Source organism: Callithrix jacchus, chromosome 1 (assembly GCF_049354715.1).
Source record: "Callithrix jacchus isolate 240 chromosome 1, calJac240_pri, whole genome shotgun sequence".
In the NCBI taxonomy this organism is placed as follows: domain Eukaryota; kingdom Metazoa; phylum Chordata; class Mammalia; order Primates; family Cebidae; genus Callithrix; species Callithrix jacchus.
Genome location: NC_133502.1, coordinates 110,366,978 through 110,380,036, shown reverse-complemented (window position 1 = coordinate 110,380,036; position 13,059 = coordinate 110,366,978). Strand labels below are relative to the sequence as shown.

The 13,059-nt window shown below is 40.8% G+C and overlaps 1 protein-coding gene across 7 annotated transcripts in view; it reads left to right on the top strand.

The window, feature by feature from the left end:
• The window catches only part of GLIS3 (GLIS family zinc finger 3), a 496,781-nt gene that overhangs the window by 448,388 nt on the left and 35,334 nt on the right, over positions 1-13,059 (top strand). The gene's annotated exons all lie outside the window — the stretch shown is intronic.

Here is a 13,059-nt window from a genome sequence, read left to right as displayed (position 1 = left end):
TGCTTTTCTGTTCTCCGACTCAACAATCGACACAGAACAGAATGCTTCTGTAACCAAATGCATGGAGGTTTTCACCCAACCCACAAAGCTCGCAGTCAGTTCTGCAGTAGATATCAGCTGAGTGTCCTCTAATTGCAATCTGTTTTTGGAGAGTGTCAGATTCCACAGGTGGAGGACACAGTTCCACAAGACTGCCCCTACTTCTGATGCCAGTTGCAAGATCCTGGGTGGTTTTGCCTGTACATCTCACTGACTATAAATCAGGGCTCTCACAGCCCCCTCCTTGGGTTCTATTTGCTGAAGCAGTTAACAGAACTCAGGGAAAAACATTTACTGGTTTATTATAAAGGATACCAATGAAAAGATGTATAGGTCAAAGCATATGGGAAGGGGCACAGAACTTCCATGCCCTCTCCAGGCTTACCACCCTCCAGGAACCTCCATGTATTCAGCTATGCAGAAGCTCTCTGAATTCTGTCCTTTTGGATTTTTATGGAGGCTTCATTACATAGGCTTGATGGATTAAATAATTGGCCATTGGTAATCAATTTACTCTTTGGCCCCTCTTCTCTCAGAGGTTGGGGAGTGAGGCTGAAAGTCAACCCTCTACTCCTGCCTTGGTCACTCCATGGCCGTCTCATCCTTTCAGGCTGCCAGAGGCTGCCAGCCATCAGCCAACTAATTAGCATACAAAAAGACACCATTTCTTTGAAGAGTCCAAGGACTGGGGAGGAAGACCAAATATACATTTTGGAATATCACAGAAAGAAGGGATATGTAGTCTCTTTGGAGAGTCTTCATTCTAGTATATGAATCATCAGAAAATGGAAGGAATAATTATTTTTGAGAAGTAGTCAAAGCACCTTTACCTAGTAAGGAATGCCAAATGTTTTAGTCTCTATGGAGTATTGGGAAGCCTTACTGTTTTCACCATAATGTATTATTTCAGATATGCCATTGCTAGAATTCTAGGTACTTTTATACATGTGTGATCTTTCTAGGCCTTTCAGTAACCAACACTAAGTTTGACTTTTTTTTTTTACTTTTTAAATCTTTTAGTTTATTTTTACACAAATTTATGGAGTATAATGTGAAATTTTGTTATATGTAGATAATGCATAGTGATCAAGTGAGGGTATTTAGGATGTCCAACACCAACTACAATACATTTAACTATATTCACCGTATTCTATCAGATACTGACTTTATTTCTTCTATTTGATGATTGTATGTTTTTTGCCCCCATTCTTAGTGTTACGTATCCCATTTCTTGATCTGTATGTGTTGAACCATCCTTGCTTCCCTAGTTGATGTGCTGTTGGATTTGGTTCGCTGGTATTTTGTTGAAGATTTTTTGTCGATGTTCATCAGAGATACTGGCCTGCAGTCTTTTTGTTGTTGTTGTGACTTTGTCTGGTTTGGGTATCGGGATGATGCTGGCCTCCTGGAATGACTGCGAGAATTTTTTGGGTTAGTTTCCAGAGAATTGTTGTTAGTTCTTTGTACATTTATTTGGTAGAATTCTGCTGTGAAGCTATCTGGTCCTGGGCTTTTCTTTTGGGGAGACTTTTCAATGCTGATTAGATCTCATCCATTACTGGTCTTTTATTTCTTCCTGATTCGGTCTTGGTAGATTGTATGTTTATCAATTTTATTTATATGTTCAAGTAACCAGCTTTTAGTTTTGTTGATTTTTTGGTATATTTTTAGTTTCTATTTCATTTTGTTTTGCTCATATCTTTTTTTTCTGCTAATCTGGAGTTCGGTCTGTTCCTCCTTTTCTAGTTCTTTGAGGTATGTTGTTACATTGTTAATCTGTAATCTTTCTCCTTTTTTGATAAAAGCATTTATTGTTACAAACTGCCCTTGTAGCACTGTTTTTGCTGTATTCCCTAGGTCTGGGGACTAATATAGTTTGGCTCTGTGTCCCCACCCAAATGTCATCCTAAATTGTGTTCCCATAATTCCCACATATTGTGAGAGGGATCTATTGGGAGATAATTGAATCATAGGGAAGGTTTCTCCCATACTGTTCTCTTGGTAACAAATAAGTCTCATGAGATCTGAGGGTTTTATCAAGGGTTTCTGCCTTTGCGTTTTCCTCATTCTCTTTGCCTGCTGCCATCCATGTAAAACAGGATTTGCTCCTTTGCGTTTTCCTCATTCTCTTTGCCTGCTGCCATCCATGTAAAACAGGATTTGCTCATCCTTACCTTCTGCCATGATTGTGAGGCTTCCCCAGACAGGTGGAACTGCAAGTCCAATTAAAACTTGTAAATTTCCCAGTCTTGGGTATGGCTTTATCAGCAGCATGAAAACAGACTAATACAGCAAATTGGTACCAGTAGAGTGGGGTGCTGCTGTAGATACCTGAAAACGTGGAAGCAACTTTGGAACTGGGTAAAAGGCAGCAGCTGGAACAACTTGGAGGGCTCAGAAAAAGACAGGAAAATGTGGGAACATTTGGAACTGTGACAGACTTGTTGAATGACTTTGCCCAAAATGCTGATAGTGATAAGGACAATGAAGTCCAGGTTGAGGTGGTCTTAGATGGAAATGAGGAACTTGTTGGGAACTGGAATAAAGGTGACTCTTATGTTTTAGCAAAGAGTGGTGGCATTTTGCGTCTAACCTAGAGATTTGTGGAACTTTGAACTTGAGAAAGATGATTTAGGGTATCTAGCAGAAAATATTTCAAAGCAGCAAAGCATTCAGGAGGAGACTTGGGTGCTGTTAAAAACATTCAGTTTTAAAGGGAATCAGTATAAAAGTTTGAAAAATTTGCAGCCTGGCAATGCATTAGAAGAGAAAATCCCATTTCCTGGGGAGAAAATCAAGCTGCTGGCAGAAATTTGCATAAGTGATGAGCCAAATGTTAATTCCCAAGACAATGGGGAAAATGTCTCCAGGGCATGTCAGAGGTCTTCTCAGCAGCCCCTCGTGTTACAGGCCCTGAGGCCTAGGAGGAAAAAGTGGTCTCCATGGCCTGGCCCAGGGGTCCCTGTGCTGTGTGTAGCCTAGGAACTTGGTGCCCTGCGTCTCAGCTGCTCTAGCCATGGCTGAAAGGGGCCCAGAGCTTGGGCCATGGCTTCAGATGGTGCAAGCCCTAAGCCTTGGTAGCTTCCATGTGGTGTTGAGCCTATGGGTACATAGAAATCAAGAAGTGAGGTTTGGGAACATCCGCCTAGATTTCAGAAGATAAATGGAGACGCCTGGCTGCCTAGGCAGAAGTTTGCTACAGGGGTGGGTCCCTAATGGAGAACCTCTGCTAGGATAGTGCAGAAGGAAAATGTGGAGTTAGAGCCCCCATACAGAGAGTCTCTACTGGGGGACTGCCTAGTGGAGGTGAGAAGAGGGTTACCATCCTCCAGCCTCCAGAATAGTAGATCCACTGATGGCTTGCACCTTGTGCATGGAAAAACCGCAGATGCTCAATGCCAGCCTGTGAAAGCAGCCAGGGAAGGAGGTTGTACCCTGCAAAACTATAGGGGAACCCATGGGAACCCACCTGTTGCATCAGCGTGACCTGGATTTGAGACATGGAGTTGAAGGAGATCATTTTGGAGCTTTAAGATTTGACTACCCCATTGGATTTTTAAATTGCATGGGCCCTGTAGCCCCTTTGTTTTGCCCAATTCCTCCTTTTGAAATGGTTGTATCTACCCAATGTCTATAACCCCATTGTATTTAGGAAATAACTAGCTTTTGATTTTACAGGCTTATAGGCAGAAGGGACTTGCCTTGTCTCAGATGAGACTTTGTACTGTAGACTTTTGAGTTAATGCTGAAGACTGGAGAACTGTTGGGAAGGCATGATTGGTTTTAAAATGTGACCACATGAGATTTGGCAGGGGCTGGGGTGGGATGAAACGGTTTGGCTCTGTATCCTCACCCAAATCTCATTTTGAATTGTACTCCCATAATTCCCATGTGTTGGGGAGGGACCTGGTGGGAGATAATTGAATCATGGGGTTAGTTTCCCCCGTACTGTTCTCATGGTAGTGAATAAGTCTCAGGAGATCCAATGATTTTATCAGGGGTTTCTGCTTTTGCGTCTTCCTCATTCTCTTTGCCAGCTGCCATCCATGTAGGACAGGACTTGCTCCTCCTCGCCTTTGGCCATGATTGTGAGGCTTCCTCAGCCATGTGGAACTGTAAATCCAATTAAACCTCTTTCTTCTGTAAATTGTCCAGTCTCAGGTATGTCTTTAACAGCAGTATGAAAGCAGACTAATACAGGGATGTTGTGTTTTCACTTGTTTCAATAAATTTTTAAATTTTCATCCTAATTTTCTCATTGGCCCACTGGTCATTTAGGAGCACGTTGTTTAATTTGTATGTATTTGTATGGTTGCCAAATTTACTTCTGGTATTGAATTATTGTTCTATCATAGCCCGAGAGGATGCTTGATATTAAATTTGAGACTCATTTTGTAGTCTCACAGGTATCATTTTCTGATTAATCATTGGGAATGTAATGTTGCTTACCTGGATGCTAAAGGGTCAAAGACAGCAACTATTTTCAATTTGATGACTTTGCAATTCTGTAAAGTTCTTTAGTTCTGCTCAAACTAGTCTGACTTCTGACTTGGTTTTCTTTTTTCTGTCTCTTCAGGCTTTGTTTCTGTATAAAGAATTCATTTCTCTTCCTATTCTTGACCAAGTGTTCCCAGCCTTTGGAGCTCAGTTTAGTTCTCAATGCTGGAAGCTTCTTTTCTGCCTCACAGTTCACAAAATCAAGTCCCCTTGATGAATCTTAGATCTTATCTGTTTCATGTATGTACCACTTACCAGATGTCCCCTTGCTAACTGGATTGTTAGTTATTGGTGAGCAGGAACCTTAAGTTTGCTGGTGACCTTCATACTGCCATGTACTGAGTAATACTGTAATAGGTGCTAGGAAAGGTTTGACAAAGAAGACAACCAATGAGGGGAAAACCTATGAAGCAAGAGGTCATTATCAAGTCCCAGGGTCCTGCCAGAAAGCAGCAGTTCCCTTGGTTTATTGATCAGCAGGGCAGTAGCCCTTACTCAAAGTTCCTACCATATTGTGTAACCTGCATACTTTGATACAATGCATGGCTGCTCTAATATGTACATTCATGCACACCCACACATTGCTAGGAATACCTTGCCACCATCCATTAGTGGGTTCTCTACATTGCTTTCTTGAGATCTTGAATACTAGTGCCTGACACTCACTGTTCTCATTTATTTGTATATGCGGTATCTGAACAACTAAAAACTAAGCCTGTTGCCTTGCTGATCTTTCTGCTCCAGGATTTTGAGTAATCGGGCATATTGGTATCTGAAACTGCTCAGCTTTTTCACACACACACACACACACACACACACACACACACAGGCCCTTAGGTAATTTTTTCTCGCTCTCTTTAATGTAGTCTATGTGCAATAGTCATACACATCATATCAAGTATTAAAGCTTATCAAAATCTATCCCAGCACTGGAGGTTTATTTGGTTATTATGTTTGTTTATTGAGTCTTTTTTACTGGAGGTTATGTACCAGGCAGTATACTGGACACTGAGGCTACAGTGGTAAATAAGACTAAGAAGTCGTCTTGCCTTCTCAGAGTATCCAGTGTAATGGAAGACAACCAAGCCAATAGTTAATCATAGTTTAGAATATTATGAGGGGGTGATATAAGGGCCTATGGATGCATAGGAAAGAGCACATAATCCACAATTTTGGGAGAAAGGACAAGAAGAAATTTCTTACTGAAATCTGTTAGTCTACAGTCAAGAAGGGAATGTACAAGTGTGTACAAAAGCTAAGAAGGAAGAGAGCCAGCAAGCGTGGAGCATAGTATAGAAATGAGGATGTAGCCTTAGCCACATTAAGGGGTTTGGGCGTTAACTTGATAAGAAGGTGTGTGTTTGGCTGGTAAGGGGGCTGTAGTGACTCTTGTATACATTCCAAATTCCTTCCTAGCCTGTTATCCGCCCACAAAGAGTTCAGAATGCATTCTCTGGCTGATAGCAGAAAAAAGGCAAGGAATTGAAAAGTGGTTCATCCTGTTCTCAAATAGCCAAAGGCTCTGTTTTGTACCTCCTGGACTAGTGAAGCAGCACAGTGGCTATTTTCCTTTTTGATACCATTTTTAAAGACAGTTTTGTCCCTTGAAATTCAAAGCTTGTATTTCATATAGTCATGACCTACCAGGGTTTCGAAGAGTCACTGAGTGTCAAAATTCCGTTTAGAGACAAAGTGAGCTCTAGTATCACTAATCACTTGGTCTCATTTGTCTCCATGATATCAGAAAACTTGGATATGACTAAAAGTTCACTGCATGACTGTCATAGTTGCAGTTTGTCCAGTGAGCACTGCTCTGTGGTCATTGATGTGTATCACAGACTTTTCCACACATACAGAAACATACCTAACTGAGGAGGTAACAAACACAGGCAATTAAGTTTGTCAATCTTGATCGCTGGAATAGTTGAGAAACGCCTAGTCAAAAGACAAATATAAGCCTCAAATAACGATTTTTTTCAGTCTTCATGTTGACATCGACATCATCCTCTGGTGGAGCCTGTCATTCTGGGGTTCACCTCGTGCCATGTCATCACTAACATCCTTCTCTTTGGGCCACAACACTTTTATGCAGAAGTAAAGCTGCTATCCTCCTTTAGCATCCTATGAAGGGACCAGTTTCTCTCTAAAAAGGTAATTTCCACAGATACTCAAGATTAAGAGGTGGGATCCAAAATACACCCCCTACCCAGCACATGCACACATGCATGCACACAAATGCATGGACACGAGAATTGCTGACTAATAAAAGTTGTTTCTGATCTCAATGTTGTGAGCAGTACAGAGGCAGAAAATTCTGATATCCTGTTTTTGAAAATGAAGATGAAAGCTTTGGATCTTAGATTATAAAAGGTTGGTGGCCTCTCCCTATTTTGTTTTCTTTAAATCTATGGAAAGTTCCTGGTATTTCTCAATGTTTATTTCAGGGTAGAATGGCCTAACAGTCTTTAAACTTCTAAACTATTGAGGATCCATGGCCAGAGCCATGCTTCATCCTCTGTGGTAAATATCGGGTCATTAGCCTTTGGCATGAACTTTCTCTTCTTTACTAATATAAATATATTCCCCTGATAAACTCCTAGAAGTCATACATACACTTACAGGAAAATAAATGACATTACTTTGTTCTTACCAGTCTAGTGATTGTGAATGGCTCCAGAGGAAAAGAAGAAAATCAACCACCAAAATCATTGCTGACTGGCTTCTCTAGTCTTCTCTGACCTATCTCTGATTTAAATGTCCATGTGTTTCTCAAAAGGTTCATGAATGTAATTTTCAGTCTAATGTGTTTCTTGATAATGGAGGAAAATCAAGAGTGACATCTATGTGGTTATCTTCAACGTACTGTTAAAAACCTAAAAAGCCTATTAGTCAACTGGGATTTCTCCCTGTTCCCAAACACTCACACATCTAATGCATCTGTAGGTCCTGTTAGCTCTATCTTAAATACATTTCAAGCCTATATCAACTCCACTCCACCACTGTAGTTCAAGCCTCCCCTCCCATTACAAGCAAAATAGCCTCCTCACTGTTCTCTCTACATCCAATCTTGCTTCTCTACGATCGTCTACCCTCATTCCACCAGCATACACTTGGCATTGCTCCACACCAAAAAAGCTATCCTTTAAAATGTAAATGGAATAATCTTTTCTGTTCACACCTCTCCCTGCTTAATACTTGGAGTTAAATTCAAATTGCTTTTTGTAGTGTACATGAGCCTCTATGGTCTGGCCTCTGCTAAATTCACCTATTGTCAATTCCCTTGTTTCATCTGTTCCAGCCACACTGGCCTTGTTAGCGTTTCTAGAAAACACTAATCTTGCCTCAGGGACTTTGCACTTGCTGTTCCTGAAACCTGAAAGCCACTCTCATCAGAGCGTCACATGACTTGTGGCTTCCTCTCTGGTGTCTGCTCAAATAGTACCTCTTTGGAAAGGCCCTTCTTGACTATCTAAAACTTCCTTTCCCACCTCCCTTTACTCTTTAACCCTGCTTTAATTTTTCTTCATTGACTGTTGTTCCCTGGAATCACACTGTTTACTGATTGCTTTCATTCTACTACTCAGGTCTCGGTTGCCTTGAGCACAGAAACTGTCAGGTTGATGGCTACCTTGTGCAGAAAGCTTACCCCTTAGTGCTTATAGGAGAAGCCTAAAGAATTTTGTGAAATGAATGAATATGGATGGAAGCAGGAATACTACTCATTCCTTGTTATTTCTGAGAGTGGTTACAGTATCCCAAAGCAGACGACTGTTGTTTTCCCACCTCCACAGTCTCCTCCAGGCCACTTCATGGGATGGCAGGAGACATTGACGTAAGCCTCAATGAGGTGCACTTTAAAGCAAACAGCTCCACTTATGGTTTCAGTGTTTGTTATATCAGATTGTTATCCACATATGTTTTTATTTTGAAATGCACTAGTTCTTCATTTTACATTAATTACAGTCACATACCAAAAACCAACTATTAGGATGCCTGTAAAAGAAACCAAGTGCCAAGGAAGTCATTTGCCCCCCAAAAGCCAAATCAACCATCCTTATTTTGTTTCTATATTCCAAATAAATCCACCTCATGTAAAGCCCAAGATGATATTTTCATAGTCCCCTTGGATTTTCAGTCAGGAAAGTGAGTCATGACAGTAACAAGAAAGGCTTAGTTGAAATAGAATTTCTCTTCTTGCAGCTACTACTTCATTGCATTAGCATGAAGCAACAGTGGAGGTCAGAGTAAGCCATGGTATTATTCCAGCATGTTAGTATGTTCTTGTCATATGCTGTCTCTGAAACAGCAAGTCATACATAATCAGAATTCTCAAAGCAAAAGCCCACAGGCCATTCTAGCCTGAGCCAAGACACCTACATATTCCAAAGTGCTTCCTCTCTGACATAGAATAGGCTGGTCAAAGGATAGCCTCTACTTAATGTTTTAAAGGTATGATCTAGAAATCTTCATGGTCTTTTCCTAAGTAGTGACAGTCAGGAGACTTAGCTGCTACGAGATTATCCTTTTGCAAGTGAAGAACTACATTGATTGGCGGTAAGGAGAGTATTGAGGTGAGCAGAAATCAAGAGGCAAAGTTGGTGGATAAGCGTTTAGTGTTTGTGTCCTTTTCTGGGAAAGTTTTTGGTTGCTTTCTGCTTAGTTACAAGGAGAAAAAAAATTGTTTTACTCATCCTTCCTCTCAGAGAAAATTATTAGGCTAATTCTCTTGAATAGAAATTCTCCCCTCAGAACCAGAAGCTGTGCAAATAGAATATCCAGATGGACATTTGCACCAATTGGGAAAATGTATCTACCTGGGCACAAGAATTGGCACCAAGGTGAGAACCACATCTGTGGAACCATGTTCAGCTGATTATTTCAGCAGCAATGACCTACAGTTGTTAAATACTTATCTTCTCATAGGACTAGATAAGGTGCTGGAGATACACAACAGTAGCAAGTATCTGAGAGTTTATGCTTTCTATCTATAAGAGACAAAAGCCCTTCACTAATTGTGAATTTTTCAAAATAGATGCTGTTTCCTTCACTTCATTTCACTAATCAAATGTTGAGTCTTCAAGAGAAGTGCAGAAAATTCCTGTGTCTGACGTTCTATATATGGGAAAAAAATGCACATATAAACAGCACGTTATTAGTGACTGAACCATCACCCAGCAAGTTTCTTTCAAATATATGGATTATGTTGACTTTTGAAGTTTTCTATGGCTGTGGCTTCCAAAAGCACCTGACCACACTTGGCAGGAGTATTGTTGGTTCTTATGTGTTCAAGAGACTTGTTTTTGCATTTTGAAACCATGAGAGGGATATTGGATAACCCATTTTTTGTATACCTATGCCTCTATTTCTCATGCTTAGACAAAACTTTTTGTCTTGCTTCTCATGTGACATTCTTATTACTCTCTCTTCTGAAAGTGTTTCTTTCATCTAATGCATTCTCTTGTAAAGCAGATTGAATGCTATGTCTGATCCCATGCTGAACAAGAGAAGGATTCTTGCCTTTACTACAGGACTGAGTTAATCCCCTTGCTTTGACCTACTCAGAGCAAGCGAAGAAATTATATCATTGCAGATTTTTTTTTCCATAGTAGAAATTTTTACATCAAATGTCTAGGACCACTCTGGATTAATTTTCTTCAGTGTGGTGCTTTTTTTTTAAGAGAATTTGGCAGAATCGGCCTTTCTTCCCTCTCCATGTCTGATTCTGAAATAGACAAACAACTGAGTCACAGCCAATTCTACAGTCAAGATATTCCAGAAAACTCCTCTCTTGGTCCTGCATAATTCATTTCTCTGACATACCCTAGACATTCTCCCCTCCTCCCTTTTTATTTCCACAGGGGAGAAACATTGCAATGTTCTGGGTCCTATTTCAGCATTTAGAAGAAGAAAAAAAAAACCACTTCTCTGCCTTGGGCATTGATTACTTTGTTTTGTTTTGACTTACAACTCGCTCCATATAACCAAGTGGAGAGACTTCCCTCCAGAAAACGTTGTCCTGTTTTCACCAATGCTCCTTCAAAGCGCATTGGTGATCATTTCACCTACAGCCAGCTTCATAGACTTCATTTTGTCATGCTCAGTGTAGACTCGTAATCGTTTTTTGAGTCCTGGTCTTTTCCAGCCCAATGAATTATTTGCAGTTAATATTGACCCAGTGTCTCATAGGGAACATGCTCTTCCAGGGGATGGGTTAGCGTTTGGACTATTTGGGGACAGAGTCCTCAGATGGACACACAGCTCTTGGTCTGCCTTGGTCTTACCCCAATGGACAGTGTTGCAATTACCCACACTTCCCAGTGGCTGTTTCTTCTTTACTGAAAGCTGGTCTTGATTGTCTCAGAAGCCGAATTCAATTTGCAGTTCCCCCAGTAACGTGCTGTGATTCATTTGGGGACAAATCTGGATTGAACTGAGTCCAAGTGTCTCTTTTGTGAGACAGAAGGGAAGTATAAGTAGATACTATAGTCACCCAGATGAGTCAGCCAGGAATTCATGAAGTGATTCATAAATCGTTATAAAGACCACTAAAGTCTGCTAAAATGGAGTGCTGTCTGGCTATACAAAGTGGGGTATTATCACTGCGGGGTTTTTTTAGATGTTAAATCAGATGTGAAATCCTTAAAACTGGGCTTTCTTTTTAAGTTTTGAAAAGGATTCCTTTCTTCCCCCTCTGCAGTTGGCCAACTGCTACAGCCATTTTTCATTGATGAGTTTTCACAGATGAATTTTAGAACTGCCACAGATGATACCCCGCAATTCTTTGGGGAAATAAAAAATACCTCCCCAAATCCATCGTAGACTAGTTTATATCCATTATTTCTACTCCCTGGCAGCAAATCAATAATATTTTTCATGTGAATACAGTGAAACAAGCTGTTCTAATGTATTCTTCCTTCGTTGGGAGGTCTGAAGCCGCTGTGGAAGAGACGACGGGAAAGAAAAACTATCCAGAACACATACCAACTTTTAATCTAGTTGATCATGTAAACACATACATTCCTTCTTTTCAAAGTGTTAACCCCCAAAGCAATGCTAAAACACACAGTCCTACATTGCTGGCTAGAACTGCTTGTGAGTACAGCACAAATGAAGAAAAGAAATATTCTTGACATACTTAACTTGTAATGCAATCTATTAGTAAATTTTGTTAAAGAAATAAATGTATACATTGACAAAGAAATACTTTGGACTTATACACAGGGGAAAGAGCCCTACCTGAAAGGAATTGTCCAGTTAGAAAGACTAATATGCTACATTGTTCAAGAACTCCAGTTCAGGGCTGAGCAAGTTCACCAAAGCACACTGAGCAACACTTGCCGTTGCTAGACTTTTTTTTTTTTTTTTTTTTTGTGAGATGGAGTTTTGCTCTTCTTACCCAGGCTGGAGTGCAATGGCATGATCTCGGCTCACCGCAACCTCCGCCTCCTGGGTTCAGGCAATTCTCCCACCTCAGCCTCCTGAGTAGCTGGGATTACAGGCACGCACCACCATGCCCAGCTAATTTTTAGTATTTTTAGTAGAGACGGGGTTTCACCATGTTGACCAGGATGGTCTCGATCTCTTGACCTCGTGATCCACCCGCCTCGGCCTCCCAAAGTGCTGGGATTACAGGCTTGAGCTACTGCGCCTGGCCCATTGCTAGATTTTTTTAAAGATAGTAGGTTGCTGACACACCCTCCCACTCACCCACAATAAAGCTTAAAATTCATTCTTCCCTCATCCCACCACTCTTGCTTGCTTTACATCTCCACTAGAGAAGTCTTTATTACCTTTGTGACTTTAAGCAAATTATTTTACCTCTTTGGGCATTTGTTTTTTTTTAATCCAAATATAATGGTGCTCCAGTGCCCTTTCCAGCTAAAACATTCAATTATTATATGAATTTGTGGACTAAGGATAGTCCACTGGGAAACCCAGTACCAAGACATGAGATCTATACACAAGACCAGGATTACCTACTTATAGAACTAGAAGATCATCCAGTTGAGTAAATGCTTCGCTTTAAGTTCTGAAACGCATGTAGGAGATGTGCAGGTGTGTTTACAGAGGTAAACGTGTGCCATGGCAGTTTGCTGTACCTATCAACCCATCACCTAAGTATTAAGCCCCATATGCATTAGCTATCTTTCCTGATGCTCTTCCTCCCCTGCTCACCCTGACAGGCCCCAATGTGTGCTGTTGCCTCCCTGTGTCCATGTGTTCTCATTGTTCAGCTCCCATGTATAAGAGAACATTCAGTGTATGATTTTATGTTCCTGCATTAGATTGCTGAGTAATGGCTTCCAGCTCCATCCATGTCCCTGCAAAGGACATGATCTCATTCCTTTTTATGGCTGCATAGTATTCTATGGAGTATATATACCACATCTTTATGCAGTCTATCACTGGTGGGCATTTAGGTTGATTCCATGTCTTTGCTATATAGGATTATATACCCAAAGCAATGAGATTTGGGCATTTAATGGGATTTCTGGGTCAAATGGTATTTCTGGTTCTAGGCCT